Raw genomic sequence first — 18836 nt, 5'->3', positions numbered from 1 at the left:
GATTGTTAAGACAACGTTGGACATTTATTAGATGTTTGACCCACCAGTCACCCGAACCTAATACCCTAGCTGTAATAGATTACGTTATGTCCCGTTTTTTTCTCTCCACATACCGAATTTCCCTCAGGATGGAAGGGGCTAGAGTACCACAATGCAACGCTCAGATTGGCCATGGCCTCCTTGTAAGCTTCAGAGCTAAACGCAGGACCCTGGTCAGAATGTAGCGTGCCGACTGCGTATGGGCTGATAAAGACTCGCAAATCTTTTATACCAGTTCGAGCGTCAGCCGAGCGCTGAACCTACATCCAAATTAATCTTGTCTTTATATTTGCGGGATCGCATTTGTCCACAGGGACGTCTGCGTGTTGAAAGTCTAATGCTGTCTAACAATGGTGTCTGTACTGGGCTGGCTATGCTATAGTCCGGTATCTGTGCTGTGATCTCTATTGCAGCCTATGCAGTCAATTACAAACATATGAATGTGAGCATTCATTCCTGGCCACCAGTACGTCTCTTTTACCTTTACTATTGTTTTAGAGATCCCTTGATGTATCGGACCCTCTCCAAAATGTGCTTCGTATATCAATCCCACTTTACGTTTCCTGTTTGGAATCACACTACCCCCCACTCCAGGGATTCGAGCAAAAGGAACAGTGTTTGCATCAATTATGTATGAGTATTTGAGTGGAAATTTATAAGGTAACGCTGCACCGCTGCCTTTGTATGAAGCATTGACAGCTAGCATTATTTCACTGTCTTTTTTCGTTTTTGAACAAGTGATTGCAGCTACGGAAGCCGTTTGCACAGCTGCCTTTTGCGGCTTCATCGGCCAATGAATTCCCAGCAACGTGAACGCCACCACGTTGATGACTCAGTGTATGTATCACGTGAGCCTTTTGTAGTTCTTGTCGTAACTGAACTACTTGTTCCCAAAGCAACTTATGCTTGATTGTGCCACCTTTTGCATCTTTGAAACCGTTTTGAATCCAGTTCTGCAAGTATTCATTGTAAGATTGAACACAATAATACGAATCGCACACTATAAGTGTGTGGAATTCGCAATCAGTATTTTCAAGCGCCATCTTGAATGCTTGTAATTCAGCTCGCTGAGCTGTACAATCTCCTAGAGATTGAGTTTTAGTGACCATCGGTTGGAATTTACCATTGTGCCAGTGACCCTTAACGATCGCCGGCGTAGCACTATAAGCTTCTTTACCCCCAATTGCTGGCTGTGCTGATCCGTCAGTATAAATTATACATTCATACTTCTCTAGAGGCAGAATTTCAGTAGGCAGAGGACAGTCGTGTTCATATTGTAGAAATTCTTGTGTTTTCAAATAAGGGTCAAAAACGTATTCAACAGGGGAGGAGCCAAGATGGCCGCGGAGACGGACGTGTGATCTCCCGGCTCCCTGAGCCCTTGTCTCCCGCACAATAATCCTGCTTCCTATCCTGTACCTGCGTACCGGCGGAGTGACTGGGGAAGTTTCCTGATTCCGGAGGTGTCCCTCCGGTGTCTCTACCTGCCCGGCAGCCTGAGAAATGTCGAGAGCCACGCAGGGGACGACCCTAGCCCTGGACCCGGGACCTGCTACACACAGCGCCGCCTGGGACTGCCGTGGCTACAGGGGCCGATTACCTCGGAGCGGCGCCGTCATCCTGGGCTGACCGACTGGAAAACTGGCCACTACGTTGGGCACTCGGGTGACTGGGACTGCCGGCCGATTGTAAGCCTGACTTGCTCCTTTCCACGGCGAAACGCGGCAGGGTAACCACCCATTGTTTATCGTATGCCGGGGGCGCCTCAGCAGCCGTGACTCCCTCACTGCCTCGCCTCTCCTGTGCCGATCGGCGGAGAGCCCCCCCCACTGCATGCCGCCTGCGACTGCGGACCTATCCTGCTTCGAGAGAGCGGACCATTTCCTCCTGGCGCCGGCTCTGCCTGGAATCACTGTTTGCTCTGGTGGTGGGTCCATGACGGCCGGCTCGTCTGTGATAATGGCGGATGGCGCCCTGGCTCCTGCTCGAACTCTCCGGCTTGCGCCTAGTTGGGGAGCTGACTTGACTGAAACGTCTCATACCACGGAGGTACTGGAGGAACAAGCTCAAATTACCCTTGCCTCTGTCTTCCTGGCTCTAACTAGACTGCGGGGTGAATGGCGCTCGTGTTTGCTGCAGCTGGAGGAGAAGATTGATGGCTGCCTGTCTGGTTCGGAATACACTCTGCCCATCCTCTCTCCCTGCTCTACTAAACAGCCTCCGCTAATCCCGGTCAGTGAAACATTGTTGCCGGGGACGTGTGGAGCGGTATACAGACAAAATATCGACTCCAAAATATCAACTGGACATAATATCGAGTTTTAAATATAGACTGGACAAAATATCGACTGGACATAATATCGACTACAAAAATATCGTTTTTCAGGTAAGTGAAGTAATATCGACTGTATAAAATATAGATAGCAAAAATATCGAATTTTTAATAATATATAATATTTTATAGTGTATTTTTATGTAATAATATGTGTGAAAAGTGTGTATTAATGTTATAAAATATTTTATTAAATGAATTTTGTTTTTATAATAATTGCGTAATGTAATTCTGTAGCGGGTTGTGGGTTTATAGGGGAATAGGGTGGGAAGTAATTTAATAATAATTAATTAATTAATATATGTTTGTTAATATTTTTAATTAATAATTAATTGATAATTAATTAATATTAATTAGTTAATTAATTAATATAATTTTGAACATATTTTGTATTAGTAATTAATTGGTAATTAATTAATTGTAATTAGTTAATTACATTAATTAGAGTAAATTGTTAATATATATAATTTTGTGTTATTTTTAAGTAATTAATTGGGAAAAAATATTATTAATTATTAAAATAATTACAGCTAATGTGCTAATATATTTACTTTATTGTTATTGTTAATTAATAATTAATTGGTAATTAAATAATATTGATACATTTTGGGTGAAGGAGCATTTTTAGGGTTCAGGGTCAGTTTTCAGTTTTAGGGTAAAGGGGTATTTTTGGGGTTCAGGGTCAGTTTTCAGTTTTTGGGTAAAGGGGCATTTTTAGGGTTCAGGGTCAGTTTTCAGTTTTAGGGTAAAGGGGTATTTTTAGGGTTCAGGGTCAGTTTTCAGTTCATGGGTAAAGGGGTATTTTTAGGGTTCAGGGTCAGTTTTCAGTTCTTGTGTAAAGGGGTATTTTTAGGGTTCAGGGTCAGTTTTCAGTTCATGGGTAAAGGGGTATTTTTAGGGTTCAGGGTCAGTTTTCAGTTCATGGGTAAAGGGGTATTTTTAGGGTTCAGGGTCAGTTTTCAGTTCTTGGGTAAAGGGGTATTTTTAGGGTTCAGGGTCAGTTTTCAGTTTTTGGGTAAAGGGGCATTTTTAGGGTTCAGGGTCAGTTTTCAGTTTTTGGGTAAAGGGGTATTTTTAGGGTTAAGGGTCAGTTTTGGGTTTTTGGGTAAAGGGGTATTTTTAGGGTTCAGGGTCAACAAATAAGATTGTAAAAAATTATTTTTATTATTTTCATGTATTATTTAATTATTATAATTTAATTTAAGTATTTTTAAGTATATTTTAGTAATTAACATTTAATATTAATTTAATTTAACACTGTTTTTAATAAAGTCGATATTTTTTACATCTATATTATTGTTAACGATATTTTGTACTCAATATTTTTGTACTTACCTGTTTGTAGATACAAACTCGATATTTTGACTGTCGATATTTTGTCCACGATATTTTGGCAAGTCGATATTTTGTCCCTCGATATTATTTCAGTGATCCGTGTGGAACTAATCAGCAGCTTCGCGGTGTCAGGAAGAGCGAGCTGCATTATTCCCGCCTGTGTACTGCTACAATGTCTCTCTCCCCAACACGGAGCGCAACCTCGCCCACGGAGTTCCAGGGGCTGATGATGCAGTATTTGCCTATCCTGCCTGACTGTGCCTATCTTTTGGGGACATTGCTATCTTCCGTGATATGTGGTACTGTGGCTTTCGTCATGCTGATTTCTTTAAGTGTTGACTCTGGTTGGGACTGGCGACTTTTACTCAGTCCTCGGTCTTTTCTCTATTGCCGAGTGTGGCCATTTTGTCCCTTTGTTCTTGTGGGGGTGGGCTCTCCCTTTCTTCTCGTAATTGCTGGCTTCCCTGGAGGGGCGGGCGCAGGGGGACGTCCCAGATCGGGCCAGGGCTAGGTCTTACTTAGTGTGATGGATGCTTGGGCGGGTGGGGACTAGGTTGGGACTGCTCCTGGCTTTCTCTGCTTGTTCCATTAGAATTGTTCCTCCCCTTCCGCATGGCGCTGACCAATTGTTTCGCACGGCGTAGGGGTTGCAAGTGGCTGGGAGTCCGGGAGATCGGTTACTGTGTGGGCTCCTCCCCGCCTCCTTCTTTGAGGAGTGGTAGATCAGCTTGTTCTTTTCTTCCTCCCTATACTCAAGAGTGAAAATTTCATTTCTCATCGCTTTCTTTTTTCCTTTTTCTACATTTCTCTTGCTGTTTCTTCCCTTTTTCTTCCGTCTTCTCTTCTCTTGCTGTATTTCGGGTTTATAGGGCGACAGGCACACTGCTAAGGGGGGGGGGGGTAGGCCATAGCCTCTGCATGTGTGTAGGAGGGGGGGTTATATTTCATTTTTGTTAGTTTCTATGGGACCTATTTTTTGTTTCTTTTATAATTTTACCTCTCTTGGCCCATGTTCAGGCATACTGGGTGATGGGTGGCTGCGGAGATACGAAGGGGATGTAGAGTGCTACCCGGTAGCGTGGATAATGTGAGGCCATCCTGCCTGGTCGGGACTTGCTTATCGATAAGTGAATTGATTAGACACTGTAGACTATGTTGTGTCCCACCTGCATGGGCCTTGCTCTTACTTCCTATTTTATGAGTACGGAACACCACGACCTGAACTCAATAGTTGCACAAAAAAAAATTAAAATTTAACCTTCATTCCTCCTGTGTCACGGTATTGCGGCGTTCTCCAGTTTGGTTTCTGCTTAATAACCTGTTCTGCTGCATTACTGTGTCGCCATATTGCATGCTATAGTGCTATATGAGAGTTCGTGGCCGGCCGGAAGGTTGTAGGCCCGTATTTGTTATTTACTTCATGCACAATAAAGGTTTTCAAAATTTAAAAAAAAAAAAAAAAACGTATTCAACAGAGGAGGAGCTTCGTCAGCAAGCAAGATGGCTGCTTAGGCTCCCGGCTCCGCCGACCTCCGTAACCCGCCACAATATCCTGCACGTTATCCTGACTTTATGCCTAGTCTCTGTGTGTATGAACTGTTCCGCACTCCGATGGTGAAATCCGGAAACTTTTATCGGCTTGTTTGACGAAGTTCCATCGAGTTTAAGTTTGCGGCCTACTCCAGCGGTGAAGCCGGGGCCTGGAGTACTTTCACAGCCGGGCTGTAGTGCAAAAACATCGGCCAGGAGAATCAGGCTGGGTCCAGTCGACCGGAGTGGAGGCTTTGTTTCAGCCCGAATTTTGGCGGCGATCGTTTTCATTGCTCAGTATCGACGGAGGAGTGAGTCTGCTTGCTGCTGGCTGCGGGCGGGGGCCCCCGTCCCGCGGACCCGGTTTGCGCCTGCCGGGGTTCGGTGGTTCGGGGTCTCTGGCCTGCGGCCTTAACTGGGTTGACCGTGGCTGCGAACAAAGACTGGTCACCCTTCGCATTTGCAAGTTCGTGATCCTGTCTGTCGCCCCCGAGGATGCCAGATTCACCCGGGGAGGTGATAGTGATTGATATCGAGCATGAGAATATGGATCGAACAGTGCATGAGCCATCTCTGAGGTTAATACTGGCAGAACTTTGGGCATTTCGCTCACATGTGGATACTTTGTTGAGCAAATTGGACACGCGCCTATCTGAAATGCTCCTGGTGGAACTGGGCCCGGCCTTATTGTTGGAACAGGAATTTGCAGCCATTCAACCCATGGCCATTTTGACTCCGTGCGAGAACCCCGTGAGGAAACAAGTATTGGAACCATCGGATGGTGCCCTGGTAGACGGTGTGCCCGAGGATGTCATGGTATTACTGAACCTTCCACCACTACCAGCTTTGGAGATATCGTCAGGCGTTCCCCTCCCGGAGACTTTTGTTTGTGACTTTCCATCCATTTTGTGGTCATCTTCTCCTTTCCTGGTGACGCTACGACTCCTGTGCAAGACACATTGGGACTGTTCATCTAGGAGGGAGAGTTTGTTTGCATCTACAGTTCCTGAGGACTCACTGCCTGCTGGTAGCCATGGGCTGATTTCTGATGGCTCTCTTCTTCTTTATTGCTTCTTTGTGTGCCTTTGGGTCTCGCTGGGAGGGGTTTGTGTTCTTGTTCGGAAGGGCCAAGGTTAAGATCGACTGGGTCGGGAAGGGTTGGCGTGGCTTTCACAAGTGTTGGACCGGCAACTGTTTGCTCTAAGAGGCAGGGCGGTGTCTCACGGTACCCTCTAATTTCTCCATATTGCTGTCATAAGTTTGTCTTTTAGTGTTAGGGGGTGGCTGTTTCCGGCGGGGGGTCTAAAGGGCTGGGAGCCCACATGGATATGCCCTGCTCCGTTCTTTTTCCTACCTTTGGGGTTTTAGTTATTAGGGGCGACAGGCACGCTGCTAGTGGGGTTAGGCTGTAGCCATTTGCAGGGGTGCAGGGTGGAGGGCTGGAGTTTTGTTTTTTAATTTTGCCTTTTTTATTTTCTATGGCCTTTCTTTCCTTCTCTTTCTTTTCTCAAAAGATCAGTATAGCTACGAATCATTCTTATTCTTATCGTATGCTTGTATTTCGTGCTTATGGTTTTATGATATCCTGATTTCTGGGTGGGCAGGCCCTGAGTATTGGCGCAACATGGAATGTATATTGTGTGTTCTTTTGAACTGACCTATATGCTCTGGCGCCAATTCTCTGTTATAGTGGTCATTACACGCATATCCTGTTTCTTACCCTGTCCCCCGCATTCTCCTGTTTGATTGTATGGCACCTGATCCTCTCTTATATACTATAAAATGAAACCTCTGTCTCATCCTGAAATCCAGTTATGCATTCTAATACAAGTTTTATCCTGAATCGCTGCCGGACCTCTGGGTTGTCGGCTGATGAGCTATGTCGTATTGTGATATCAGCGATTTTAATTTGTCTAGCGGCCGGCCCCCGCGGTTGTAGGCCCATGCTTGTATTTCTACTGAATGCTAAACTAAAGGTTTAAAAAAAAAACGTATTCAACGTCTGTTGCAGCAAGAGAATTAACCCCTTTGTATCCATCTTGGATGTAAAGCTTTAGCATTCTGAATGCTTGCTTTTGTCACTGCCTCTAGGGCAGGTACAGGTGTAATGATCATAATGCGTTTATCTTGTGTGAGGGCTCTCTCTTTTGCTACTGCTGTTCGAACTGCTGTCAGAATTTTTTCTGTAGAAGTGAATTTCATTTCTGCTTGTGTGTACAAGTGTGATTTGTAAGCTATTGGTACTTTTTCTCCATCATTAAAGGTTAAGTACTTGTATCCACATCTTCCTGGAATGATTCGGATCACTAAGTTGTGTACGTTTAAGCGTGCCTGTAAATGTTTTGTTGCAAACATGTCTGTTTGCAAAGAACGCACAATTTCTGTATGTTTTTGTGTCTAATTAACCGTTTTAAAATCAGGTTTGATTAGTTTGTAGAGAGGTTTAACCCTTTCTGAGTAATTTAGAATGTAAGTTCTTCCGAAGTTCAGGAAACCTAGAATCAACTGTAAGTTTTTTAGCGTTTTTGGTGGTTGGAGCAGCGCACATTTTTCTAAAAAGTTTGCTGCCAGGCTTTTGCCTTAACTTGATAACTCGTATCCCAGAAACAGGATGTTGAGGTGGGCAATTCTCAATTTCTTAAAATTGAATTTATACCCTTCAGAGGCGAAGCCAGGTATAATGGTATTCACTCTGTTCAAGTGCCCGTCCAAGTCATTATCTGTTAGATAGATGTCATCCACATATGGTAAAGCTTCGTCATCATATGTTTGTAGTAACTCTGTTACCCTGGCCGAAAATAACCCTGGACTATTCTTGAATCCCTGTGGGAAACAACAGAAGTGACGCTGTGTCCCCATAATTGAGAAAGCGGTCAGATACCTGCTTTCATATGCAGTGTTTTGGCAAAAGAAACCGTTAGAAATATCTAATGTGATTTTATATTTTTTACGCACATTGTTATTCATTAGTGCTGCACTGTGTGCATTTTGTACAGCACATGTTTTGCAACAAGAGTTTAAATGTCTGTAATCCAATACTAGACGATCTGTATTGTCTGGTTTGGAGACAGGAAACAAAAGATTGTTCATGGACGAAGTGCATGTTTCAATCACCCCTTGGTATTCAAGTTGATCTAAGATATCCCTGACCTGTTTTTTAACTTCTTGCTTAACTGGATACTGCCTTGGTGCAGTTGGTTGAGTTTTCAGTTGGATTTTATAGCGAGAACAATCCTCATCCCATCCTACATGATTTTTGTATAATGCAGGAGCCTGGGCTACTACCCATTTCCTGGCATAAGTATATTTTAAATGAATTGGTATATGATAGGCATAATGATTTATTTGCCATGTAGGCATTCCCTGACAAATTCAGGTGGCCAGTCTTGTTCAGCTAGAAGAATGTCATAACCCTGAGAGAGTCGTTCCCAAATGAGTGCTCTTATTTTTCTTGTTATGTCCCCCTCCATCCGGACTGTTGCTTCATGTAACTTGTGTGGGACACTTACCCCGGTATCTGCAGTTTCAACCTGGATATTCTCATTCAAGTCCACTGTCTCCAGATGATCCTTCAAGTTCTTGCACAATATGGTGACTTCTGCTGCGCTGTCCAACATCATTTGAGCCCATTCCCCATTCTTGAGTTGTATCCTCAAGATCCTCGGCATGTCTGATTTTTAGACCTGCTACCTTCTTTTTGTTGAATTGAGTTTTCCTATTTTTCTGAACGTGTTGCTCGTCTTTGCACTTCATGCGTTCTTCCCTGTGTTCTGACCGCCCTCTTCTTTTGGATTTCTGTGACGAAGTCTGAAAGGTACGAGAGGAACATGTATCAGTATCTTGATATCTATCCGGTTTTCTCAAATTATCCCTGTTCCTGAGGTTATATCTCCTTTCAGAGGGCTCCTTGTGAGGAGACCTACCTCTGGATTGAGAACGCTTCTCTTTAGAAGTTTGTTTAGTGTTCTCCCACTTCTTTTTAGGAGGAGCAGGAGTGTTTTTAATAAAAACCTTCAACTGTGTAATTCAATTAAATTTTGTATATTACTAAGTAATTATTCATCCGACATTGCTTCAATGTCAGGGTCAGGTCTGTAATTGGCTAAAGCTAGCCATGTTGCTCCTGGTCAACCTAGTGGACTGAGCCTGGTAATGTGATTTATATGTTTTAGGTTATGGTAATTGAACCTTCAAGGGTTTTAATTGTCTTAATGTTTCAAATATTATTTTAAATATCTACAATTGTAGGTTAGGGTAGGTTGTAGGTTATTCTACTTAGAGAGATACAATCATTTTGATTCATGCTGTGTCGCACATTACCACTATATTCAGAATTTTCGTGATTGAGGGTCTCCCAAGATATAATTTTTTATGTCCTGAGGATGGTCTTGGAAACGCAAGAATAGAGACCGAAACGTCGACGATTGCTTTCTACCGGATAATAAATTAGATTGTAAATAGGTAGAAAAGCTTCTGCAATTGTTGTATAGAGAATTTTTGTAGATCAATTTATTTGTATGTTCTCTTACAACGTTGTATATCTATCATGTACCCTTGTAACAAACATTACATCCGAATACTCTTTCATATACACCCTTTCTTTTGCTCTCTTTTGTCTCAAAAAGATCACTGTTCAGTGACAAACAGAAATTAACTTAAAAAGACATTTGTCACAGTTGTTTTGCATTAACGGCATCAAGTATATCAGGTCGTACAATTGTAGATATTTAAAATAATATTTGAAACATTAAGACAATTAAAACCCTTGAAGGTTCAATTACCATAACATATCTATTGCCCAAACCCTCAAGAGTATATTGGGTTGCTCACTTTTGTGTACCTTATATGTTTTAGGGCGCCTTTAAACCAAATCGCATGCTCTTGGTATGTTAATGGAATTCCTCGAAAGGAATGTATTCCGTTGGTGGATCATTTTCTTTGTAGAAGTGAAACACTTTAGTTACTGGGTTTGCTTCAAGGAAGATAATCCATGAATAGAATACCTCTATCTGGTGATCTTCATGTGCCTCTATCACAAAAACTACCCTACCACCCCTTGAAGATAGACCATTTCGTATAAGTTTTATAGTGATGGCTTTCCTTAAGTTTTCAGGAATGCTTACAGCATCATCGTCGGCTTCATTAAAGCTGCAACTACTGGATCGGCAGCAGCTCCACCGTTTACGGTGTTGTCGCTGTTATTCGACACTGTTTAATGAAAGTTTGCAGAGCAAGTTTCAAAGAAACAAAGATAAGGTGCACAATATTTTGGAACACTGTTTCCTTCAACGTTGAACAAACCAAAAACTAATACATAGGAGTTTTTCGTCCTACTCAGCTATGACGGATATTTTATCCCTTTACCCACTCCAGTCGTCTATTGGAGTATTACGGAAAAAAGGGTCTCTGAGAAAAGCACGACTAAGTTACTTTAGTATCCAGCATTAAATTAGTGCCTTTCCAAACATTGGGCGCCATGTAGCTTAGTTCCTATATTCCCAAAAGGCTCTGCGCATTGAAATAATATATCCTATAGATTTGACGTAGGACTGAGGTCAACTGGGTCTCTATCGAATATACTAAACTTAATTGTGTGTGTGCCAGCTAGCTCAGAGGTCACTTGAAACTTTCTCAAATACACAAGAAGGGGTTAGTTTCTGAAAACCGCATAAACATGACAACTTTGTTTCCCAAGAATAACAATATATCTCTCAGAGACGCGGAAACAAATGATAAGTATTTCACTCAGTCAATCGTGCATGCTTAGTTTCTACAGAGCTGCAGAGAAATAGAGAGACAGGGGTTTTCAATAAAAGGTTTATTGAACAGTCTTATTTCTCAGGCAAGATAAGTGAACGGCTACAATCGTTAGGCAGACTGCAAAATATAATTTGTACAGTGTAAACAGTAATATGAAATAATAGGGCATTATATGGTTTCCAAGCCATATAAAAATACATACATAAATACACAGGCTAAAATACTCAACTGGTGCTTCTAAAATACGCCTACCCCAATGTACCTAACCTAAGTCTAGTACGCGGGAAGTAATAAGTATTGTGTAGCATAGGTTTTCTTTGCCAAGAATCTACCAAAGTTTTCTCTAGGTTTTAATCAGCTCCATACCTTGGTTAGAATGAAGGAGGTCTGGTATCTCAGTCTCGGGACTCGCTTTCCCAACACCCCGCAAGGGGAGCCGGAAACACTAGAACTGGATTCTCGGCAGGAGAAGGGCAGAGTCCTAATCAGTGCGTCAGCTGGAGAGTGGGCTTCCTTCGGCCCTTGCTGTAGCGAGCTGCGTCGGGAAAGTAGATAGTCAAACTGCTCCGAACCACTGTAGTTTGCCACAGCAAGTGAAGGTATATTTATACCTTGAAGGTGTTTAGGAATGCCATAGTTTGACGTAAAGTCTGGCATATGAACGTCATCTGTCAATCAATCAATCAGTACATTTATAGAGCGCGCTACTCACCCGTGAGGGTCTCAAGGCGTCTCCCCAGGGGGTCATAATGAACCCCTGGGGAATAGTTGTTCATTGTAAGTAACTGAGTTCTTGGAGAAATCAATATTCAAGCAAGGGGAAGTTCACTAACTCCCTAAGCCGGTTTTCCAAGAAATCGTTGTGACGTTTGGTACGGGTGGAAGTAGCCATGCCTGTATTTGGGTAGCTTGGGCTATGCCTAAATAAGGGCTTGATTTCTATGCCTATATAAGGGCAATATGAATTGTACCTATATAAGGGCATGAATAAGGAAAATTCAATTGGAGCCTAAAACGCCACACAACAGTTCGGCCCCAAGTCCATTATTTCAGAATAAAAGAAGGAACAAAAGGTGTAGTGAAGCTTCGCTTTCTATCACAAATTCACCCACCTGTACTCCGGTTTGTTCCCTCCTTGATGCTGGTATTACCCAACTCCCTCTGAACTCCAGCAGAGAGGTAAGGATAGGATTCACTTGCCACCCTGATCGAACCTCGGGTGAAGGGGTAATAGAGACAAGAGACAAGAGAAGACACACTGGATTCAATAGACCGACTTGACTATTCAGTCATGTAGAATGTCTCTCGAGAAAGGCAAAGTGTTATTGGGTTTCAATTTTCAGCTCGTATATATTCTGATAAATGTACCCAATTATTCTGAACACCCTAAATCACTTCTTTCGGTCAAACATCTGCTTTGGAACTCTTCATTGGGTATACCTGAATTACCTTTGACCTTTCCTCAAAAGGATTCTTAAAACTAAAAGAAAGAATAAACCAAAAAAACACTAAAAGTGCACTAATAATCTGTGATTGCTCAAATTATTCCAAGAGTTACTGATTTCCTTTGCAATATTTGCTCCGTAATTTTACATTAAATATATATAAATAATAATAACAATCAAGCTCTTTGTTCCCTTTCAGTCTTCTAATCAGACTCAAGGTATTGACACAAATGCCAGTTTTACTTTAACATTCTTCACTTACTCAGTGTCCTTACAGTCCTTGGATTGTGTTCTCTTGATTTATAGAAGGTCAAGAGGTCTGCCCCAGTTTTCATAAATTTTACATTCTTACCGGTATGTGTTCAAGCCTGCTAACGCTTTACCATTCAGAGCCAGGTGTTGCTTGGCAACCCTTTGTTGATTCTCTTTTCTTTTCTCTTTTGCAGGAAATCGGAAACCGTGCCGGGAGAGGATTTGGAGCCAGAAATTCAGAAACAGGAAGGGACATCTGAAATGTGCTCCGGGCAGAAAGAACACAGCCGAAGACACCGAGTGAAGACAGGGAAGGAAGCAGGGTGGAGCGCTGAAGAGCTTCGGATGATCTGCCACCCAGGTCCGGAGTCAGGTAAGTGTTTAGGCACGAAGCGAAGCATCGGGAACCAAGTGGGTGGGGTTTAAATAGCTTTGGGTCTCAGGTTTTCTCACGTGTGCATGTGAAGGTGATTTACACATGCTGGAAATGCCTGAAGGAAATATTTGCTCATTTGCCTAATGTCTAGAAAGCCAGTTCTGTTAATAAATGAGCACCAAAACTAAACAAGCATTGGCTTCAACAATTCTTACTACTTTATGGCACATAAACAGTAAACATATATTAAACACAGTAACAACTCCTGCAATCTTGGCATACTACGGATGAGACAGAAGTTGAGACAGAAGTTGAGTATTACATTCTTAACTCAAAAGAGCATATTCCTTTGATTCAATCATGGCTGCATTTAGTTTTCTCGTAACACAGGGGTCCGCAATGAACCCCCATCAGTAATTAAACTTTGCCTGGGGAGGTGGTGGTCCCCGGGGCAGTGTGGGCAGGTGGAGGATCCCCACCACACAAATTTTAATTATTGAAGCCCCGGAGAGGTCTCTGTGGGACCCCTGAGCAGGCATAGGGGGTCAGGGTGTTTCTACTCTGCCCCATTTTCTTGTTGTTCATCTTTTTTTCACCCTTTTTCCGGCTGCCAAACTTTCTGGTTTGGAGTGTTGGCAGCCAATCAGAGTGAAGCCGTTCCTTTGTCAAAGAAGAAGATCAACAGAGTCGCTGCCGCAACCCAGGGCAGCTTAAGGAGAGTACTCATGGAGCATCTGGCTTGAGCAAATGGTTGGGCAAGGGGTGATCGTGTCAAGAGAGGCAGTGGATTGAAATCATTAATGTGGGCCCTGACCACTGACCTGAGATGAAAGGCGGGTGAGCGTTACCCAAGGGGCCCACCCATCGAGTGTGAAGGCTGGCATCACTGCTGCTGCCCTGGACCTTCATGAGACTATGGGCGGCACCCGTCTGCGAATAAAGACTAGTCTGATAGCTGCAGCCAGGGCACTCGTGCGGAGGAGGAAGTCTACACCTACCAGGAACCCAACTTTGATTAAGACCAGCATCATTGCTGCGGCCTAGGTCGTCTATCGGAGGCAGGAGAGAATGAGCATCACCTGGGACCCACCTACAAATCCAAGAGGAAGCTGCAATGTAAAGGGTACAGGTCACTACGGATTACTAAGCATTACAATATTGTGCAAACAGCGGTGCGGGGAAAGGACTTAATTGACTTTTTATGAGAGACTTGACCCACTGGGCATATATTAGAGCGACAGAGCATCCAAGATGCACATGGGGACAGCCCATCAGAGCAAAAGCCAGCAAATAGCGCTGAAGAGCACAGAAGGGCTACAGAACCTGCGGTGCCCAAAGTACAGCCGTAAGAACATCTGGGGACGGTGCTCGCGTGGGTTCGTAACCCACGGATGCGCGTAGGATCCGCGCATCCTACTGATAAAAAAAAGAAACACGGTCTCCCTTGCTAAATATTGTAATTTGCCCCAGGGGGGGGCCAATTCCCGGGGGCATTATTAAAAATAGTGTAGGGGGGGTCCCAATCCCCCCCACACTACCCCGGGGACCGCCACCCCGGGGCTTGTTCAAAATGGGTGAGGGGGCTCTCAGGCCCCCCAGCGACCACCACTCCCCAGGGCTTTACTACATTAGCTGGGGGGGGCTCTGAGGCCCCCCCAGCCCCAGGGACCGCCACCCCTGGGGCTCTAATTTAATGTATGCGGGAGGCTCACGGGACCCCCCCTGCAGCCCTGGGGACCGCCACCCCTGGGTATCTTAGAAATGGGTGTGGGGGCTCTAAGGCCCCCCCAGCCCTGGGGACCGCCACCCCCTGGGGCTTCTCAGAAATGGGTGGGGGGCTCTAAGCCCCCCAGCCCTGGGAACCACCACCCCGGGCCTCAAATTTAATGTATGCGGGGGGCTCACGGGGCCCCCTCAGCCCCGCGGACCACCACACCCTGGGGGTTCAATTTAATGTATGCGGGGGGCTCTCACATCCCCCCCAGCCCCGGGGACCGCCACCTCTGGGGCTCGCATTTAATGTATGCAGGGGGCTCACGGGAACCCGGAAGCCCCGGGGACCGCCACCCCCCGGGGCTTCTCTGAAATGGGTGGGGGGCTCTCAAGCCCCCCGGCCCCGGGGACCGCCACTCCCGGGGCTCGAATTTAATGTATGCGGGGAACTCATGGGCCCCCCGCAGCCCCGAGAACCGCCACCCCCTAGGGCTTCTTAGAAATGGATGGGGGGCTCTCAGGCTCCCCCCAGCCCAGAGGACTGCCACCCCCCAGGGCTCGAATTTAATGTATGTGGGGGGCCACCCCCGGGGCTTAAAAACATTTGAAACCAGCCCTGGGGACCGCCATCCCCGGGGCTTCTGAAAAATGTAGGAGGTGTGCTGATTGGCCCCCCTCCTGGAGCCCTCGATGGCCCAGGGGACCGTCACCCCCCAGGGCTGGCTCCTGCAGTGTCCCGGGGTGCCCACCCCTGGGACACTGCTGTTTGCAATGGCAGGCGGGAGCCTCGCGGCTCCCGTCGTGCTATTGCAAACTGCTTTGCTTCATTGAAGCAAAACAGATTGCTTTTCCATATGGGGAGCAGCATGTTAGCTGCTCCCCATATGGAAAAGCAATGCCGGCTCCCGCAGGAGGCGGGGAGCCGGCGGGACCGTGGGGGAATTGGGGACCCCTCACTGTCCCCAATGGTGAGGGCAAGCCCCGGGGGATGGGGTCCCCGGGGCTACCAGTGGCCCCCCTCCCCATTTAGAAATACATTTTTTTTAAAAAGCCCTGCCCGGGGGATGGGGTTCCCTGGGCCTTGAAGTGGCCTGCGGAGGGGGGCTATGCAGAGGCCACTTCCATTTTTACATCTTGTTGCAACGCAGCTCTGTGGCGCTTACTGGAGGTACCTAGTGGGCTAGTTTGACCCTACAGACCCTTAGGATTGAAGAGGACTTACTCTCTCAACTTAGAACGGTGACAGGGCACGTTTACACAGTGGTGAAAGGAGGGGAGAAGCCTGACGTGATGTGTGCAAACATGCCCTGTGGCGCATTTTAAGTTGGCGAAAAAATTCCACTTCAAACCTGAGGGACCATGGGGTATGTTGCAGAGAGGTGGTGCAGGCCCTGCCCCTTTTAACATGTTTCTGCTATGCAGCTCTGTGGCGCTTACTGGATGTACTACAAGTTCTGATTTACTCACCTGTTATCAGGAGAGACCTCAGTGCAGCATCTTTGAGCCCAGTGCTGATCCTAAAAAGTAATTCTAACCATACTTACCATTAACTTGAATTTCCTTCCATAGGCTAACATTGACTGATTTCACTTGGAAATTCTTCTTAGTGTGGAGTTTTGGAACTTTAAAATATTCACCTAAAATCAGCCGAACAACGAATTCCGATTTACTAACCTGTTATCAGGAGAGACATCAGTGCTGCATCTTTGAGCCCAGTACTGATCCTGAAAAGTAATTCTAACCATACTTACCAGTAACTTGAATTTCCTTCAATAGGCTAACATTGACTGGTTTCACTAGAAAAGTTTTTAAGTGACTATTTTCACAAACTACAAATATTTCTTAAAAATCGCTCGTATGACTTAAACGCATTCTTTCAACTGTTTACAGGAGATGCACCAGTGCTGGATCCAGGATCCACCACTGAGTAAGAAAAAGTAACAATAACACTACTTACTTGCTAAATGAATTTCCTCCTATAGGATAACATTGGTGATTCTATGTTAAAAAGTTTCTAAGTGTCAACTTTTAAAATACAATAATATTCCTTAAAAATCACTACTGTGACCAAAAAATTTTTAGTCAACTGTTTACAGGAGATGTCCCAGGACTGAATCTAGGATCCAAATTTGTTGTTGCCCATTGTACCAACTGTAACTACTGTACTTAAAACTCTATTGCCTATTTGCAAAGTATTTAAACTAAAGTAATTCATTCTGAGAAAGTATATTTTCTAATGTAACGTCTAATGTAATTATAATGTCGTTTAAAAAATAAAATATCTAAAACTAAATAGTTAAAAAAATGTAGCAAATCTGTATCAAAAAAATAAATATAAGAATTAATACATTTTAAAATTGTCATTTACAAAACCTTTGAAATTCACTGAAAAATACATAGGTTTCAGACATGTTATAGTTAGGAATTAGCATTTAAAAACCTTTGAAATTCACTGAAAAAACTATAGGTTTCAGACATGTTATAGTTAGGAATTTGCATTTAAAAAACCTTAGAAATTCACTGAAAAAACATAGGTTTTAGGGGTGTTATAGTTAGTTGGACATTTCACTCGTACAAAACCATTGAAATTCACCATTATACTAACTATAACGTCAAAAACGTTTCATATATGCAGGTATATATGCTGCATATAATGAAATATGGAAGATCACGCAAGCAGAGACTGCAGAACCAATACGAGAAATTGATCGTATTTATTTAAAGAAATCTCTCTCTGTAGTTGACAATGGGTTAACGACTGTAGTTCAGGATATATTCATTGGACAGCATAGTGTCTTTTGCCATAGACATTATGTAATAAGACTTGGTCATGTTGCAACATGGTCAGTCTCAACTACGTTCTATCATGCTATTGGGTTGGACACTGCAAAATTTGCGTTCAGGCTATGTACCATGGCGTTCAATCAATACTACTTCACTGTTTTCAGAATTCAATCTCACTGATCAAACCGGCACAAAGGGGAGTAGACTATACAGTGATGAACATTGAAAAACTGGAAAGATTACAATTTACAGTGGCAGAATCCGGCTACTGAATTGATAATACATGGATCACTCTGCCAGTTACAATTTTCCATTTTCAGTATTGCCTAAAACACATACCAGCAGCCAAATATGAAAGGTTGGGTAAAGAATACATCGAGACATCCTGGGATTTACCATACACACGCAGATGGAGTGGGGGACGTGAAGTGTTTCTTATTGGTTCAAACTGTGAAAACGCACTAAGCGGTTCTCTCCTTGGCCAGGGTATTAATTTACACGGGCCTGCGATGGTTCCTCTAACAACTTATCCTGTCACCTGCAAGGTTCACCAGCTGTAGTGATTGATCCAATTTTTGGACAACTTTCAAATGGAAGTTACCCCATGTTGAACGCTCACAGCTGCTGTGGCATGTTGCCAAGTATTCCATATCTAGTAACTGAGTCATCCAGGGTCACTTGATGTATGCAAGTATTGTTTCCACAAACCAAGACAGCCATGACAGCCAGGGAGTCGCCTCTATGGCCTTCACTGAACATCTCTTCGATACGATTTGATACTCTAAGCAGAATGAAAGCCATTCTTTTGCACAAAACTGTGCCACTGACCTCGGCCAGAGAAACCTATGATCTACAAGTCGCAAGGACTTCTGCCGAGATAAATGCCCTTTTGAATACAAACTGTCCTATACATTTTCTCAGAAATGTTAAGTCGTATCTTAAACATGTCTGATACTAGCGGTATTGTACATGTGTTTAAGACCGTGTTTTTCGGACTGTTAGCACCTTTTCAAGCAGTCCTCGGAATCATTCCAAACTTCGTGCACTCTGTGTTTGGTGGACTGTCCCTCCTTTTGAGACTCGTTGCAGGGATACTGTTCTTGCACCTTCTGCTACGATATGGCAAGCCAAATCACCAGCAACACCCAGTTCTCCATGGAGACAACTCTACTGGCGATGAAGTGTTGAGAGCGCATCATCCGAATTCTAGGTATAACCTCGTTTACGAGAATTAAATACCACATGGTTTCTATCATTCACACCAATCTGG

General features: G+C 44.1%; 1 long non-coding RNA gene across 2 annotated transcripts in view; it reads left to right on the top strand.

The window, feature by feature from the left end:
• LOC147737025 (uncharacterized) overlaps positions 1–18836 on the top strand; it is a 106737-nt gene that overhangs the window by 17967 nt on the left and 69934 nt on the right. The window contains exon 2 of one of the 2 annotated variants that reach the window (XR_015309172.1): positions 12888–13066. This is a non-coding gene — a long non-coding RNA (uncharacterized LOC147737025). Of the gene's footprint in view, positions 1–12887; positions 13067–18836 lie in introns of those variants that run through there. The other variant, XR_015309177.1, reaches the window with a different exon arrangement.

The sequence above is a fragment of the Lissotriton vulgaris genome, chromosome 1_1 (genome assembly GCF_964263255.1).
Source record: "Lissotriton vulgaris chromosome 1_1, aLisVul1.2, whole genome shotgun sequence".
NCBI lineage: Eukaryota > Metazoa > Chordata > Amphibia > Caudata > Salamandridae > Lissotriton > Lissotriton vulgaris.
The sequence above is the reverse complement of the archived record's forward strand: the minus strand, read 5'-3'. Positions and strand labels throughout refer to the sequence as shown.